Raw genomic sequence first — 17,480 nt, forward strand, 5'->3', positions numbered from 1 at the left:
GAGGGGGATGTACACGGTGATATATCGGAGGGTGATGATGAGGTGGACATCTTGCCTCTGTAGAGCCAGTTTGTGCAAGGAGAGATTAATTGCTTCTTTTTTTGGGGGGGTCCAAACCAACCCGTCATATCAGTCACAGTCGTGTGGCAGACCCTGTCACTGAAATGATGGGTTGGTTAAAGTGTGCATGTCCTGTTTTGTTTATACAACATAAGGGTGGGTGGGAGGGCCCAAGGACAATTCCATCTTGCACCTCTTTTTTCTTTTCTTTTTCTTTGCATCATGTGCTGATTGGGGAGGGTTTTTTGGAAGGGACATCCTGCGTGACACTGCAGTGCCACTCCTAGATGGGCCCGGTGTTTGTGTCGGCCACTAGGGTCGCTAATCTTACTCACACAGTCAGCTACCTCATTGCGCCTCTTTTTTTCTTTGCGTCATGTGCTGTTTGGGGAGGGTTTTTTGGAAGGGACATCCTGCGTGACACTGCAGTGCCACTCCTAGATGGGCCCGGTGTTTGTGTCGGCCACTAGGGTCGCTAATCTTACTCACACAGTCAGCTACCTCATTGCGCCTCTTTTTTTCTTTGCGTCATGTGCTGTTTGGGGAGGGTTTTTTGGAAGGGACATCCTGCGTGACACTGCAGTGCCACTCCTAGATGGGCCCGGTGTTTGTGTCGGCCACTAGGGTCGCTAATCTTACTCACACAGTCAGCTACCTCATTGCGCCTCTTTTTTTCTTTGCGTCATGTGCTGTTTGGGGAGGGTTTTTTGGAAGGGACATCCTGCGTGACACTGCAGTGCCACTCCTAGATGGGCCCGGTGTTTGTGTCGGCCACTAGGGTCGCTAATCTTACTCACACAGTCAGCTACCTCATTGCGCCTCTTTTTTTCTTTGCGTCATGTGCTGTTTGGGGAGGGTTTTTTGGAAGGGCCATCCTGCGTGACACTGCAGTGCCACTCCTAGATGGGCCCGGTGTTTGTGTCGGCCACTAGGGTCGCTAATCTTACTCACACAGCTACCTCATTGCGCCTCTTTTTTTCTTTGCGTCATGTGCTGTTTGGGGAGGGTTTTTTGGAAGGGCCATCCTGCGTGACACTGCAGTGCCACTCCTAGATGGGCCCGGTGTTTGTGTCGGCCACTAGGGTCGCTAATCTTACTCACACAGCTACCTCATTGCGCCTCTTTTTTTCTTTGCGTCATGTGCTGTTTGGGGAGGGTTTTTTGGAAGGGACATCCTGCGTGACACTGCAGTGCCACTCCTAGATGGGCCCGGTGTTTGTGTCGGCCACTAGGGTCGCTTATCTTACTCACACAGCGACCTCGGTGCAAATTTTAGGACTAAAAATAATATTGTGAGGTGTGAGGTATTCAGAATAGACTGAAAATGAGTGTAAATTATGGTTTTTGAGGTTAATAATACTTTGGGATCAAAATGACCCCCAAATTCTATGATTTAAGCTGTTTTTTAGTGTTTTTGGAAAAAAACACCCGAATCCAAAACACACCCGAATCCGACAAAAAAAATTCGGTGAGGTTTTGCCAAAACGCGTTCGAACCCAAAACACGGCCGCGGAACCGAACCCAAAACCAAAACACAAAACCCGAAAAATTTCAGGCGCTCATCTCTAATAGTAACCTACCTGAAGCGTGAAAAACTTATACGTTTCTTTGTTGATCTTTTGACCCTGTTGACCTAATGGGTGTTGACCATGTGGGGAACATCCTAACGACTGTCACCTACCTCCCTACCTATATATATCTCCATCTATCTATAGATCAATATATATATATATATATATACAGATATATATATATATATAGGAACTCGGCGGCGCGGCACTCGGCTTCACAACAAATAAATAAACACGGACACAGGAAAAAGTGTCCGTGTTTATTTATTTGTTGTGAAGCCGAGTGCCGCGCCGCCGAGTTCCTGCATCTTTCCCCTTGCGAGGGCACCGGTGATGATATACGCTCAAGACTATGGAGTGCCGGACCCCCGAGCAGATATATATACAGATATAAATGTGTGTGTGTGTGTATATATATATATATATATATATATAGAAAGTGTGGCTGCTCCGGCACTCCACAGAGTCCTGTGCTGGACTCGTATTGCTCAGGTGCCCTCCCCAACCGGGATCCGGTGGTATGTGGTGGAACAAACGAGGCGGCACTCAGAGGCTGTCACTCCAAAAATATAATTGGTGGAAACAGTGCAAAAAAGGTCACATCAACGTTTCGGGGACCTAGTCCCCTTCTTCAGGATAACAACAGTGCACAACAGAAGTGTTTAAATAAGGCAGGAAACATTTGGACCCGGCCGCATGTGCAATGCGCTTGGGTTTCCAGCTCAAGGCACCCACCATCTTTTGCATTAGGGGTACCAGGAACCCCATATCTCCAGGACACCATTCACTTTTCTGCACATTTTTGCACTTTATTAGAGGTGCTCACAGCGAGTTTTGCACAGCAGCATCAGCACAGTCACTTTGTTGGCACCCATTTTACCATGGCAGCCGCAGCCCTGGAACAGACAGACTTTACTTCTTTTTTGCTACACTGCGACACACATGAGACCCTGAGCTTCTCAGACATAGAGGCTGAAAACATCCTTCACAAAGACCCAGCCTTCTCCGAGAATGCAGGTACATCCCTTGAGGAGGCCCAACGGGATCTGTTGCGCCTGATGAAACGTGAAGTTGATTACTTATATCACAGTAGAACACTGTCAGACTATTACAGAGCCAAACAATTGCCCCGAGGGTTCAGGGTGCATAACGTCCCCACCATCGGACGCTACAGCATGGAATTTTGCAGGAAATGGGTAGCGGTTTTAAATAAATGCTCCATGGACTTAATTTTACTGGTCGTTGAGGAATCCACAAAGGAGTTTGAGAAGACCAAAGGCTTGATTGCCCAATTCAAAGTGGAGCACGCGGAGTTATTATCATCAGATGAAGCCAGCGCATGGTTGCCCAAATTGAAAGAACAGGTGGAACTCTACAGGGTCAATCTATTAAAGTTCAAAAAAGAGAAACTGCTCAAGGTTCAAACAGACTACACACAACATCGCGTGTACCCATGGCTGGGTAATTCTTCAAATTTTCAAGGTAAAACTAGATCTTACCATGGACGCAGAGAAAGGCGGTGGATTGGCGCAAGCACCACGTCAGCCAGCGATTCCGATGACTCTCATGGACAAGCCTCATCAAATTCCAAACGTGACACCCCTTTAGGGGTCAGGACCCGCGCTATCATCGCGGGTCGAGGAAGAAACACCGCCTCACCAGACGAGGGAGACAAAATAAAAGGCAAAAACAAGGCAAAGCCACCGAGAGCGAAGAAGCAGTAATCTTCAATTTGTCTAGCACTCCCTTATCGCCATCTGAATTACGGGTACTCAATAAGGGCCTCACGTTTGTCCCGACAAATTATGGAGACGACTTCAAGAAAAAAATCAGCACATTTAAATTGCACCGCACTTTAAAAATTAAAGAGCACTTTGGCAAACAGCCTCCACAGGCCTGTAAAAATCCACTGCCCCCGCGAGTCCAGAAACTGGGTCCAAAGTCTCGCTTTGATCCTGTCTCCACTAACGCCTCTTTAAGAAACTTTCACAGGATGTTGGAGAATTCTAATCCCAAATCCAGTAAACATCAATTCCACAATCTACAGCCTGATGAAAGAACGGCTTTAAAAGCGTTGAGCAATAGAAAGGACATCATAATCCGCGGCGCCGATAAAGGCGGGTCGGTGGTGGTGCAGAACACCACGGACTACATTTCAGAGTGCCTCAGACTGCTCGGAGATAGTGAGACTTATTGCACTTTAGATAAAGATCCTTCGTCAGAATACAAATTAGAACTAACACAGTTACTGGAACGTGCCAAGGCGGAAGGTCTCATCACGGAGGCTATTTTCGAAAAATTACTACCTTACAAGCCAGTGGTTCCCCTATTCTACACTATTCCGAAAATCCACAAGGACGCGGAGAGACCCCCGGGCAGACCCATAATTTCTGCCCGCGGGTCTCTTTGCGAACCAGTAGCCATCTTCTTGGACACATTCCTACAGCCGTGTATCCAAAACATTTGCACATATTTGAAGGACTCCAGCACTTTATTGCAGACATTTTGCACAATTGATGAAATTCCCACAGATGTTTCCTTGGCCACGGTAGACGTCACCAGCTTGTATACCTGCATTCCCCATTCACAGGGGTTGCAGGCTGTGAGACGTCTTATCACGGGTAACACGCTGTACACAGGGCCTGACATTGATTTTTTTATTGAGTTGCTACAGTTTACCCTCACACATAATTTTTTTATCTTTGACGGCAGATTCTTCAGGCAGCGAACGGGGTGTGCCATGGGGTCATCAGTGGCACCCTCGTTCGCTAATGCCTTCATGTGGGAGACTGAGCGCGAATTATTTTTGGCTAACAAGGCCGTTGCCGACAGATTGTTTATATACTACCGCTATATAGATGACGTATTAATTTTTTGGCGGGGTGAGATCCATGATCTGAGTGCTTTGATCAAATCTCACAACCAGTCTGATAGTCCAGCCAAACTCACCATGAATAACAGTCCCGTTGAAATCTGTTTCCTCGACATTTCCATCAAAATAGATGACGGTAAAATTACCACGTGCCTTTACAGAAAACCCACTGACCGCAATACGATTTTGCGTTATGATAGTTTTCATCCCCGATCCACCATCAGGGGTTTGCCATACTCTCAGTTATTGAGAGTATGTAGGGCAAACAACAGCGAGTCCAGTAAAGCAAGTCAACTAGATGAGATGGAAAACAGATTTTTAACGAGAGGGTATCCCATGCCTTTGGTGCGATCAGCTCGCCTCAAAGCAGAAGCCACGCAACAAGACAACGTGGCCAACCCTAAACGCACCAAAGACATGACAAAAATCATCCCCTGGGTGTGCGAGTACGATGCAGCCAGCCAGGAGACGCAACATCAACTTAGGCAGCTATGGCCCATAGTGACATCAGACCCTGAGTTGCAGATGTTACACGATAAGCGCATCATGCCCAGCTATAGGAAGGGTAGGAGCATTAAGGACATTTTAGTCAAAACCGATATGTCCAAACTGAAAGCGAACCCTACACATTTTTTAACCAGACGTAATGGCTGTTTTAAATGTACGGGTTGCACAACATGCTCCCACATGTCACCAGGCACCACCATAGCTCACCCTTTTTCAGGTAAACAGTACAAAATTAAATGGCCACTTACATGTAGCACAAAGTTTGTTATTTATGCCATCATCTGCCCCTGTGGGCGGTATTATATTGGCAAAACAGAGTGCCAGTTCAAAATTAGAATGGCCCAGCATAGACAGGCCATCCGTAACGCTTTGGCATCAGGCCACGGTGATCAACCGGTGGCTAAACATTTCGTGGCACACCGACATTCCATGGCCACATTTAAACACCGCATCATTGATCACGTTCCCGATTCAATACGAGGTGGCGACAGGGGGCGCAAACTGTTACAATTAGAGTCCAGGTGGATCCATAGGTTAAACACCCTGAAACCTGGGGGGCTAAATGAAAATTTGGGGCTCATTAACTTCTTATGATTATTCCTGAGGTGCACAGTAGTTTCTGTGAGCATACGTTGCTTTTAGGCATGCATTATGGGTGCTATAAATTATTAAATTATGCATAGGACATCATGTTTATACTGTCCAAGCATCCAGGAAGCCTTGGCAACGCATGACTGTTATCACATTCTATTTTTAATACTGCAAGTTGTTTCCATGCACTTTTAGATTATATATGTCCATATTTTTATACGTGTATTTTTATATGTGTATGTATCACTGTATATAACTGTTTTGCAGCTCGCACTTGCACTTTATTTTAATAATCACTGCCATATTGACCCAGTGAGGTCATCCTAATGTTTCATCACTGTGATTTATATATGTCCACATTTGTTCGTTTTTTCACAGCTTACAGCGTTGCCACGGTAACGCAGCTGACTTCCGTGAGAGGGCTCCGGATCCCGCGAGACTCCGAGAGGTTCCAACTGACACGTCACTTGCGGCCGCAAGGAGACGCTCAGGCTGTGTATATGCCGAGAGCGGTCTCCATGGCGACGGGGTCGCTTTCTGTGACGTCATCTCCGTGGTTGCTGGGACGCCAGTGAGCCAGGCGGAAGTCATGCACGGGCGGCCGGCGGGCAGCGCTGCAGCATGTGATTGGATGGGGTCAGGGGGGTAAGTGTTTCCTGCCTTATTTAAACACTTCTGTTGTGCACTGTTGTTATCCTGAAGAAGGGGACTAGGTCTCCGAAACGTTGATGTGACCTTTTTTGCACTGTTTCCACCAATTATATTTTTGGAGTGACAGCCTCTGAGTGCCGCCTCGTTTGTTCCACTATATATATATATATATATATATATATATAGATATATATAGATATATATGTGTGTGTGTATATATATATATATATATATATATATATATATACACACACACACACACATCTATCTGAAAAGGAATAAGCATATGATCTATTAGGATATGGATAATATTACTCTTGGTTGAGGACTCAGAGTCTGAACTGCAGTATTTACATCTACTTCTGGAGAAGCTCTTTGGTTCTGTACCCTTGAGACTACAACTCCCATAATGCAACTCTCCTACTTCCTGGCAGAAACCAGGCAGTCATCTCCTCCTGAAAATCAGGAAGTAGCTTGAAACGCAAACACGGGAAGCAGTGTGGACCGCACAGACCGGAAGTGCTTTATTTTCAGTTTCCTGTTCAGACTGGAGCAGTAGAAAGCAGAGAGGAGAGACAGGAGGGATTCCTGCTGATGGGACAGGGAGTGACACCAGGTAATGACACTCATGGCAGGCTGTCACTGTGTGTCTGTGTCTGGTTACTTAACCCCATCTGGTGCAGGTGGAGCAGACTCTGGTGTCCCAATTCTCTTTCCCATCCATTTTTATCCTCCCCCTAGATAGCAGGACACCAAGGAGAGTCGCTGCTATAGTGAACCTTCTAGGTAGGGTGACCAGAACCGCCATGCACAGAATAGGGCCGACGGGAATGGCGCTTGTTGCATTGCCGCGCTGCGATTATATATATATATATATATATATATATATATAACTACATACTTCTGTTTACCGCCCTTATTGTGACCCCATCTGCGCATTGTACTGATGTAGTATACTATTGACCTTTTTATTTATTCTTATTCTTTTTGTAATGTATTCATTTATATGGCTTATGTCTTTTTTCCTCTATACAGGGTCAGGCGCACTGGGAGGATGGAGACATTACGGGCATGTGACTGTCAGTAAAACGGGTAGGTACCATCATTATTAGTATAAGCAGTTATTATATGACTGTGTTCCTTTATACTGTGTAGATGAGGTTCCACCATGGGGACGGTGCTGTTCGGCAGTAACGTTTTTTTGTAATTATATTCTTTTATTTTTCCCCGTCGTGATTGTTGTCATAAGATGGATAAAGATTTGACCCCGGAAATGTCCCTATTTTTCCATATCGACCATCTGCCCAGTGCAGTTATGTTAGTCTTAAGTATGTAGTGCTCCTCTCATTATCTATTCCTATTCCCCGGGGATTTACAAGTTCAGATTGATTGCAACAGACTATTTCTAACCACAAATATGGAGGGTGCAGAAAACCGCACTGGGGTGGGGTGGGGTGGGGGGGGGGGGATTCAGTTGCCGGCGAAGCGTGCGAATTGCTGTTGCCGTGGCATTTAAACACCGGCAACGTCACCCTGACTCGCACCCTTCACCCTGGCCGAATGGCACAAAACACTTTTGTGTGATATCCCGCTACCGTAAAGTGCTGCGGGTGCCACACAAATTTTCGTGGACGAATCCTTTGCCAGCAGTTGAATTCCCCTCCATCATCTCATATTCTAATTTGCACCTGCTCTGCTGTAAAGCGCCTCAGGAAATTATTTAAAAATCTTGGCAACTTTGTTAATATTATTTAAAAAAAAAAAATCAATTTATTTATAGATTGAGTTGTCAGGAAACACGTCTGTAGGTGAGTGAGTTCTGTATACGCCATCATTCAACTGGAGAGGAGACTGCTGGGAATGGGACATTTATACAGTAACACCAGGGGACGTGTCTTGAGTGATGACTGGAGAGGTGACTGCTGGGAATGGGACGTTATACAGTAACACCGGGGGATGTGACCGGAGAGGTGACTGCTGGGAATGGGGCATTATACAGTAACACCGGGGGATGTGTCTGGGTGATGACTGGAGGGGTGACTGCTGGGAATGGGGTATTACACAGTAACACCAGGGGATGTGTCTGGGTGATGACTGGAGAGGTGACTGCTGGGAATGGGACATTATACAGTAACACCAGGGGATGTGTCTGGGTGATGACTGGAGAGGTGACTGCTGGGAATGGGGCATTATACAGTAACACCAGGGGATGTGTCTGGGTGATGACTGGAGAGATGACTGCTGGGAATGGGGCATTATACAGTAACACCAGGGGATGTGACTGGAGAGATGACTGCTGGGAATGGGGCATTATACAGTAACACCAGGGGATGTGACTGGAGAGATGACTGCTGGGAATGGGGCATTATACAGTAACACCACGGGATGTGACTGGAGAGGTGACTGCTGGGAATGGGATATTATTCAGTAACACTGGGGGATGTGACTGGAGAGGTGACTGCTGGGAATGGGGCATTATTCAGTAACACCAGGCTATGTGACTGCTGGGAATGGGGCATTATACAGTAACACCAGGGGACATGTCTGGGTGATGACTGGAGAGGTGACTGCTGGGAATGGGGCATTATACAGTAACACCGGGGGATGTGTCTGGGTGATGACTGGAGGGGTGACTGCTGGGAATGGGGCATTATACAGTAACACCAGGGGACGTGTCTGGGTGATGACCGGAGAGGTGACTGCTTGGTATGGGACATTATACAGTAACACCGGGGGATGTGACCGGAGAGGTGACTGCTGGGAATGGGGCATTATACAGTAACACCGGGGGATGTGTCTGGGTGATGACTGGAGAGGTGACTGCTGGGAATGGGGCATTATACAGTAACGCCAGGGGATGTGTCTGGGTGATGACTGCTGGGAATGGGGCATTATACAGTAACACCAGGGGATGTGACTGGAGAGATGACTGCTGGGAATGGGGCATTATACAGTAACACCACGGGATGTGACTGGAGAGGTGACTGCTGGGAATGGGGCATTATACAGTAACACCACGGGATGTGACTGTAGAGATGACTGCTGGGAATGGGGCATTATACAGTAACACCACTGGATGTGATTGGAGAGATGACTGCTGGGAATGGGGCATTATACAGTAACACCACGGGATGTGACTGGAGAGGTGACTGCTGGGAATGGGATATTATTCAGTAACACTGGGGGATGTGACTGGAGAGGTGACTGCTGGGAATGGGGCATTATACAGTAACACCAGGAGAGGTGACTGCTGGGAATGAGGCATTATACAGTAACACCAGGGGATGTGTCTGGGTGATGACTGGAGAGGTGACTGCTGGGAATGGGGCATTATACAGTAACACCGGGGGATGTGTCTGGGTGATGACTGGAGGGGTGACTGCTGGGAATGGGGCATTATACAGTAACACCAGGGGACGTGTCTGGGTGATGACCGGAGAGGTGACTGCTTGGTATGGGACATTATACAGTAACACCAGGGGATGTGTATGGGTGATGACTGTTGGGAATGGGGTATTATACAGTAACATGACGGGATGTGACTGGAGAGATGACTGCTGGGTATGGGACATTATACAGTAACACCAGGGGATGTGTCTGGGTGATGACTGGAGAGATGACTGCTGGGAATGGGGCATTATACAGTAACACCAGGGGATGTGACTGGAGAGATGACTGCTGGGTATGGGACATTATACAGTAACACCAGGGGATGTGTCTGGGTGATGACTGGAGAGGTGACTGCTGGGAATTGGGTATTATACAGTAACACCGGGGGATGTGTCTGGGTGATGACTGGAGGGGTGACTGCTGGGAATGGGGCATTATACAGTAACACCGGGGGACGTGTCTGGGTGATGTCCGGAGAGGTGACTGCTTGGTATGGGACATTATACAGTAACACCAGGGGATGTGTCTGGGTGATGACTGTTGGGAATGGGGTATTATACAGTAACAACACGGAATGTGACTGGAGAGATGACTGCTGGGAATGGGGCATTATACAGTAACAACACGGAATGTGACTGGAGAGATGACTGCTGGGAATGGGGCATTATACAGTAACACCAGGGGATGTGTCTGGGTGATGACTGGAGGGGTGACTGCTGGGAATGGGGCATTATACAGTAACACCAGGGGACGTGTCTGGGTGATGACCGGAGAGATGACTGCTTGGTATGGGACATTATACAGTAACACCAGGGGATGTGTCTGGGTGATGACTGGAGAGATGACTGCTGGGAATGGGGCATTATACAGTAACAACACGGGATGTGACTGGAGAGATGACTGCTGGGTATGGGACATTATACAGTAACACCAGGGGATGTGTCTGGGTGATGACTGGAGAGATGACTGCTGGGAATGGGGCATTATACAGTAACACCAGGGGATGTGTCTGGGTGGTGACTGGAGAGGTGACTGCTGGGAATGGGGCATTATACAGTAACACTAGGGGATGTGCCTGGGTGATGACTGTAGAGATGACTGCTGGGAATGGGGCATTATACAGTAACACCACGGGATGTGACTGGAGAGGTGACTGCTGGGAATGGAATATTATCCAGTAACACCGGGGGACGTGTCTGGGTGATGACCGGAGAGGTCACTGCTTGGTATGGGACATTATACAGTAACACCAGGGGATGTGTCTGGGTGATGACTGGAGAGATGACTGCTGGGAATGGGGCATTATACAGTAACAACACGGGATGTGACTGGAGAGATGACTGCTGGGAATGGGGCATTATACAGTAACAACACGGGATGTGACTGGAGAGATGACTGCTGGGAATGGGGCATTATACAGTAACACCACGGGATGTGACTGGAGAGATGACTGCTGGGAATGGGGCATTATACAGTAACAACACGGGATGTGACTGGAGAGATGACTGCTGGGAATGGGGCATCATACAGTAACACCACGGGATGTGACTGGAGAGGTGACTGCTGGGAATGGGGCATTATACAGTAACATGACGGGATGTGACTGGAGAGATGACTGCTGGGTATGGGACATTATACAGTAACACCAGGGGATGTGTCTGGGTGATGACTGGAGAGATGACTGCTGGGAATGGGGCATTATACAGTAACACCAGGGGATGTGTCTGGGTGATGACTGGAGAGGTGACTGCTGGGAATGGGGCATTATACAGTAACACTAGGGGATGTGCCTGGGTGATGACTGTAGAGGTGACTGCTGGGAATGGGGCATTATACAGTAACACCACGGGATGTGACTGTAGAGATGACTGCTGGGAATGGGGCATTATACAGTAACACCACGGGATGTGACTGGAGAGGTGACTGCTGGGAATGGAATATTATCCAGTAACACTGGGGGATGTGACTGGAGAGGTGACTGCTGGGAATGGGGCATTATACAGTAACACTAGGGGATGTGCCTGGGTGATGACTGGAGAGGTGACTGCTGGGAATGGGGCAATATACAGTAACACCACGGGATGTGACTGGAGAGGTGACTGCTGGGAATGGGGCATTATACAGTAACACCAGGAGAGGTGACTGCTGGGAATGAGGCATTATACAGTAACACCAGGGGATGTGTCTGGGTGATGACTGGAGAGGTGACTGCTGGGAATGGGGCATTATACAGTAACACCGGGGGATGTGTCTGGGTGATGACTGGAGGGGTGACTGCTGGGAATGGGGCATTATACAGTAACACCAGGGGACGTGTCTGGGTGATGACCGGAGAGGTGACTGCTTGGTATGGGACATTATACAGTAACACCAGGGGATGTGTATGGGTGATGACTGTTGGGAATGGGGTATTATACAGTAACATGACGGGATGTGACTGGAGAGATGACTGCTGGGTATGGGACATTATACAGTAACACCAGGGGATGTGTCTGGGTGATGACTGGAGAGATGACTGCTGGGAATGGGGCATTATACAGTAACACCAGGGGATGTGACTGGAGAGATGACTGCTGGGTATGGGACATTATACAGTAACACCAGGGGATGTGTCTGGGTGATGACTGGAGAGGTGACTGCTGGGAATTGGGTATTATACAGTAACACCGGGGGATGTGTCTGGGTGATGACTGGAGGGGTGACTGCTGGGAATGGGGCATTATACAGTAACACCGGGGGACGTGTCTGGGTGATGTCCGGAGAGGTGACTGCTTGGTATGGGACATTATACAGTAACACCAGGGGATGTGTCTGGGTGATGACTGTTGGGAATGGGGTATTATACAGTAACAACACGGAATGTGACTGGAGAGATGACTGCTGGGAATGGGGCATTATACAGTAACAACACGGAATGTGACTGGAGAGATGACTGCTGGGAATGGGGCATTATACAGTAACACCAGGGGATGTGTCTGGGTGATGACTGGAGGGGTGACTGCTGGGAATGGGGCATTATACAGTAACACCAGGGGACGTGTCTGGGTGATGACCGGAGAGATGACTGCTTGGTATGGGACATTATACAGTAACACCAGGGGATGTGTCTGGGTGATGACTGGAGAGATGACTGCTGGGAATGGGGCATTATACAGTAACAACACGGGATGTGACTGGAGAGATGACTGCTGGGTATGGGACATTATACAGTAACACCAGGGGATGTGTCTGGGTGATGACTGGAGAGATGACTGCTGGGAATGGGGCATTATACAGTAACACCAGGGGATGTGTCTGGGTGGTGACTGGAGAGGTGACTGCTGGGAATGGGGCATTATACAGTAACACTAGGGGATGTGCCTGGGTGATGACTGTAGAGATGACTGCTGGGAATGGGGCATTATACAGTAACACCACGGGATGTGACTGGAGAGGTGACTGCTGGGAATGGAATATTATCCAGTAACACCGGGGGACGTGTCTGGGTGATGACCGGAGAGGTCACTGCTTGGTATGGGACATTATACAGTAACACCAGGGGATGTGTCTGGGTGATGACTGGAGAGATGACTGCTGGGAATGGGGCATTATACAGTAACAACACGGGATGTGACTGGAGAGATGACTGCTGGGAATGGGGCATTATACAGTAACAACACGGGATGTGACTGGAGAGATGACTGCTGGGAATGGGGCATTATACAGTAACACCACGGGATGTGACTGGAGAGATGACTGCTGGGAATGGGGCATTATACAGTAACAACACGGGATGTGACTGGAGAGATGACTGCTGGGAATGGGGCATCATACAGTAACACCACGGGATGTGACTGGAGAGGTGACTGCTGGGAATGGGGCATTATACAGTAACATGACGGGATGTGACTGGAGAGATGACTGCTGGGTATGGGACATTATACAGTAACACCAGGGGATGTGTCTGGGTGATGACTGGAGAGATGACTGCTGGGAATGGGGCATTATACAGTAACACCAGGGGATGTGTCTGGGTGATGACTGGAGAGGTGACTGCTGGGAATGGGGCATTATACAGTAACACTAGGGGATGTGCCTGGGTGATGACTGTAGAGGTGACTGCTGGGAATGGGGCATTATACAGTAACACCACGGGATGTGACTGTAGAGATGACTGCTGGGAATGGGGCATTATACAGTAACACCACGGGATGTGACTGGAGAGGTGACTGCTGGGAATGGAATATTATCCAGTAACACTGGGGGATGTGACTGGAGAGGTGACTGCTGGGAATGGGGCATTATACAGTAACACTAGGGGATGTGCCTGGGTGATGACTGGAGAGGTGACTGCTGGGAATGGGGCAATATACAGTAACACCACGGGATGTGACTGGAGAGGTGACTGCTGGGAATGGGATATTATTCAGTAACACTGGGGGATGTGACTGGAGAGGTGACTGCTGGGAATGGGGCATTATACAGTAACACCAGGGGATGTGACTGCTGGGAATGGGGCATTATACAGTAACACCAGGGGATTTGTCTGGGTGATGACTGGAGAGGTGACTGCTGGGAATGGGGCATTATACAGTAACACCAGGGGATATGTCTTGGTGATGACTGGAGATGTGACTGCTGGGAATGGGGCATTATACAGTAACACCACGGGATGTGACTGGAGAGGTGACTGCTGGGAATGGGACATTGTACAGTAACACCAGGGGATGTGTCTGGGTGATGACTGGAGAGGTGACTGCTGGGAATGGGGCATTATACAGTAACACTAGGGGATGTGCCTGGGTGATGACTGTAGAGGTGACTGCTGGGAATGGGGCATTATACAGTAACACCACGGGATGTGACTGTAGAGATGACTGCTGGGAATGGGGCATTATACAGTAACACCACGGGATGTGACTGGAGAGGTGACTGCTGGGAATGGAATATTATCCAGTAACACTGGGGGATGTGACTGGAGAGGTGACTGCTGGGAATGGGGCATTATACAGTAACACTAGGGGATGTGCCTGGGTGATGACTGGAGAGGTGACTGCTGGGAATGGGGCAATATACAGTAACACCACGGGATGTGACTGGAGAGGTGACTGCTGGGAATGGGATATTATTCAGTAACACTGGGGGATGTGACTGGAGAGGTGACTGCTGGGAATGGGGCATTATACAGTAACACCAGGGGATGTGACTGCTGGGAATGGGGCATTATACAGTAACACCAGGGGATTTGTCTGGGTGATGACTGGAGAGGTGACTGCTGGGAATGGGGCATTATACAGTAACACCAGGGGATATGTCTTGGTGATGACTGGAGATGTGACTGCTGGGAATGGGGCATTATACAGTAACACCACGGGATGTGACTGGAGAGGTGACTGCTGGGAATGGGACATTATACAGTAACACCAGGGGATGTGTCTGGGTGATGACTGGAGAGGTGACTGCTGGGAATGGGACATTATACAGTAACACCAGGGGATGTGTCTTGGTGATGACTGGAGAGGTGACTGCTGGGAGTGGGACATTATACAGTAACACCAGGGGATGTGACTGGAGAGGTGACTGCTGGGAATGGGACATTGTACAGTAACACCAGGGGATGTGTCTGGGTGATGACTGGAGAGGTGACTGCTGGGAATGGGACATTATACAGTGACACCAGGGGATGTGTCTTGGTGAGGACTGGAGAGGTGACTGCTGGGAGTGAGACATTATACAGTAACACCAGGGGATGTGACTGCTGGGAATGGGACATTATACAGTAACACCAGGGGATGTGTCTGGGTGATGACTGGAGAGGTGACTGCTGGGAATGGGGCATTATACAGTAACACCAGGGGATGTGTCTGGGTGATGACTGGAGAGGTGACTGCTGGGAATGGGACATTATACAGTAACACCAGGGGATGTGTCTTGGTGATGACTGGAGAGGTGACTGCTGGGAGTGGGACATTATACAGTAACACCAGGGGATGTGACTGGAGAGGTGACTGCTGGGAATGGGACAGTATACAGTAACACCAGGGGATGTGTCTTGGTGATGACTGGAGAGGTGACTGCTGGGAGTGGGACATTATACAGTAACACCAGGGGATGTGACTGGAGAGGTGACTGCTGGGAATGGGACATTATACAGTAACACCAGGGGATGTGTCTGGGTGATGACTGGAGAGGTGACTGCTGGGAATGGGACATTATACAGTAACACCAGGGGATGTGTCTGGGTGATGACTGGAGAGGTGACTGCTGGGAATGGGACATTATACAGTAACACCAGGGGATGTGTCTGGGTGATGACTGGAGAGGTGACTGCTGGGAATGGGACATTATACAGTAACACCAGGGGATGTGTCTGGGTGCTGACTGGAGAGGTGACTGCTGGGAATGGGACATTATACAGTAACACCGGGGGATGTGTCTGGGTGATGACTGGAGAGGTGACTGCTGGGAATGTGGCATTATACAGTAACACCAGGGTAGTTGTCTGGGTGCTGACTATGTCATTGTGTGTGGTCCCTGTAAACTTCATATTCGGCTTTTCCGCTCACCGTGAGCTGTTGTATTAATAAGGTGCTTATATAACATTACATCTCCCCTGCTTGTACTCTCAGCTCTCACTGCAGAGCATGACTAGGAAACACTTCTGTTTTTAACATATGCTTTGTGCTTTGCAGTCTATAGAGTGCAGGGACTGGGCGCAGAGGGCACCAGGCCTCACCTAACTCCTGAGAACTGCATTAAGTGCATGTTAGTGCGAGCGCCTGTTACCCCGTATCTGCTGTCTATGTGCAGTACTCTCACACTCTTGTGGGATGTCCCGTCTGTCAGGAAGGGCAGCGTCCATCCAGTTCTCCCCCCTGACATTCGGCACCGCAGAATCACCTAATATAATTACTGAATGGTTTCCAGCATGTCTGCTAGCATCAGACCGCTGTCACACGTGATCCGCTATTGCTGAGGTGCAGTGGAGATCCCCTTTATATCACCTTGCCTAGCTAGGGGGTTTATGTACCAAGCAGAGACAACAATGGAGAAGTTGTCCGTAGCAACCATTTACTTCTGAAGCCATCCACAGTTCTGCTATGTTCTACTAGTGCAGCGTCACCTCTAATCCCTCTCCCAGCCGCGCACTGTCATTGCTTCCTCTTCTCTGGAGCGTCCTCCTGTCTCTGTCCACTCAGCTTCTCAGCCCTTAAGTGGTCACTGGAAACTCCTCTGTTCCGTAGCTCTCTCCCTGGCCGGTTGGCCATCCTCCTCACAGTTCCTCTTCCCAGTGTTAACCTGCTTGCTCACACATTGGTTTATTCTCATTTAGATTGTAAGCTCTGCGGATCAGGACCCTCTTCACTCTTTCATATGATTTTGTACAGTGCTAGAAAAATGGCTGGTGCGTTACAAGTCTTGAATAATAATTGTTCTAGGATTTTAGAGTTGCGGCAAGTCTTGCAAACGTACAATTTAGTATAATTAAATATACAAGGAATCTTTCTCTTGCCGAAACAAATTTGTGATTTTATGTTTCCTTATAACGGTGTGAAATTAGATATACGGCGCTGTGATATACACACACAGAAGGTTACAGGCCTTTCATGGGAAATAATCACACTTTTAAAAATATGTATTAAATATTTAGTTTAGTTAATGCAGCTTTTTAAATCTGTATCTTTCTCAATATTAAAATAATAATTTCAGTGAGGGTCTGTTTCAACATATTTCTGTGCATTTAACAGTTGCTGAAGTGGTTGAATACTTTTTCGTGTTTCTCCAAATACAATATTTGTCCCTCCAAATACAATATTTGTCCCTCCAAATAAATGTCCGTGTCCCATCTACTGTTGCCT

The 17,480-nt window shown here is 48.2% G+C and overlaps 1 protein-coding gene across 1 annotated transcript in view; it reads left to right on the plus strand.

Annotated features, from left to right (window-relative positions):
- Positions 1 to 6,910: 6,910 nt before the first annotated feature.
- Positions 6,911 to 17,480, plus strand: part of LOC134984006 (uncharacterized) — a 215,462-nt gene continuing 204,892 nt past the window's right edge. Inside the window, exons 1-2 of the mRNA XM_063949664.1 lie at positions 6,911 to 7,038; positions 7,288 to 7,344. The gene's annotated coding sequence lies outside the window, so the exon portion shown is untranslated. The remainder of the gene's footprint in view (positions 7,039 to 7,287; positions 7,345 to 17,480) is intronic.

Source organism: Pseudophryne corroboree (genome assembly GCF_028390025.1).
Source record: "Pseudophryne corroboree isolate aPseCor3 chromosome 3 unlocalized genomic scaffold, aPseCor3.hap2 SUPER_3_unloc_3, whole genome shotgun sequence".
In the NCBI taxonomy this organism is placed as follows: domain Eukaryota; kingdom Metazoa; phylum Chordata; class Amphibia; order Anura; family Myobatrachidae; genus Pseudophryne; species Pseudophryne corroboree.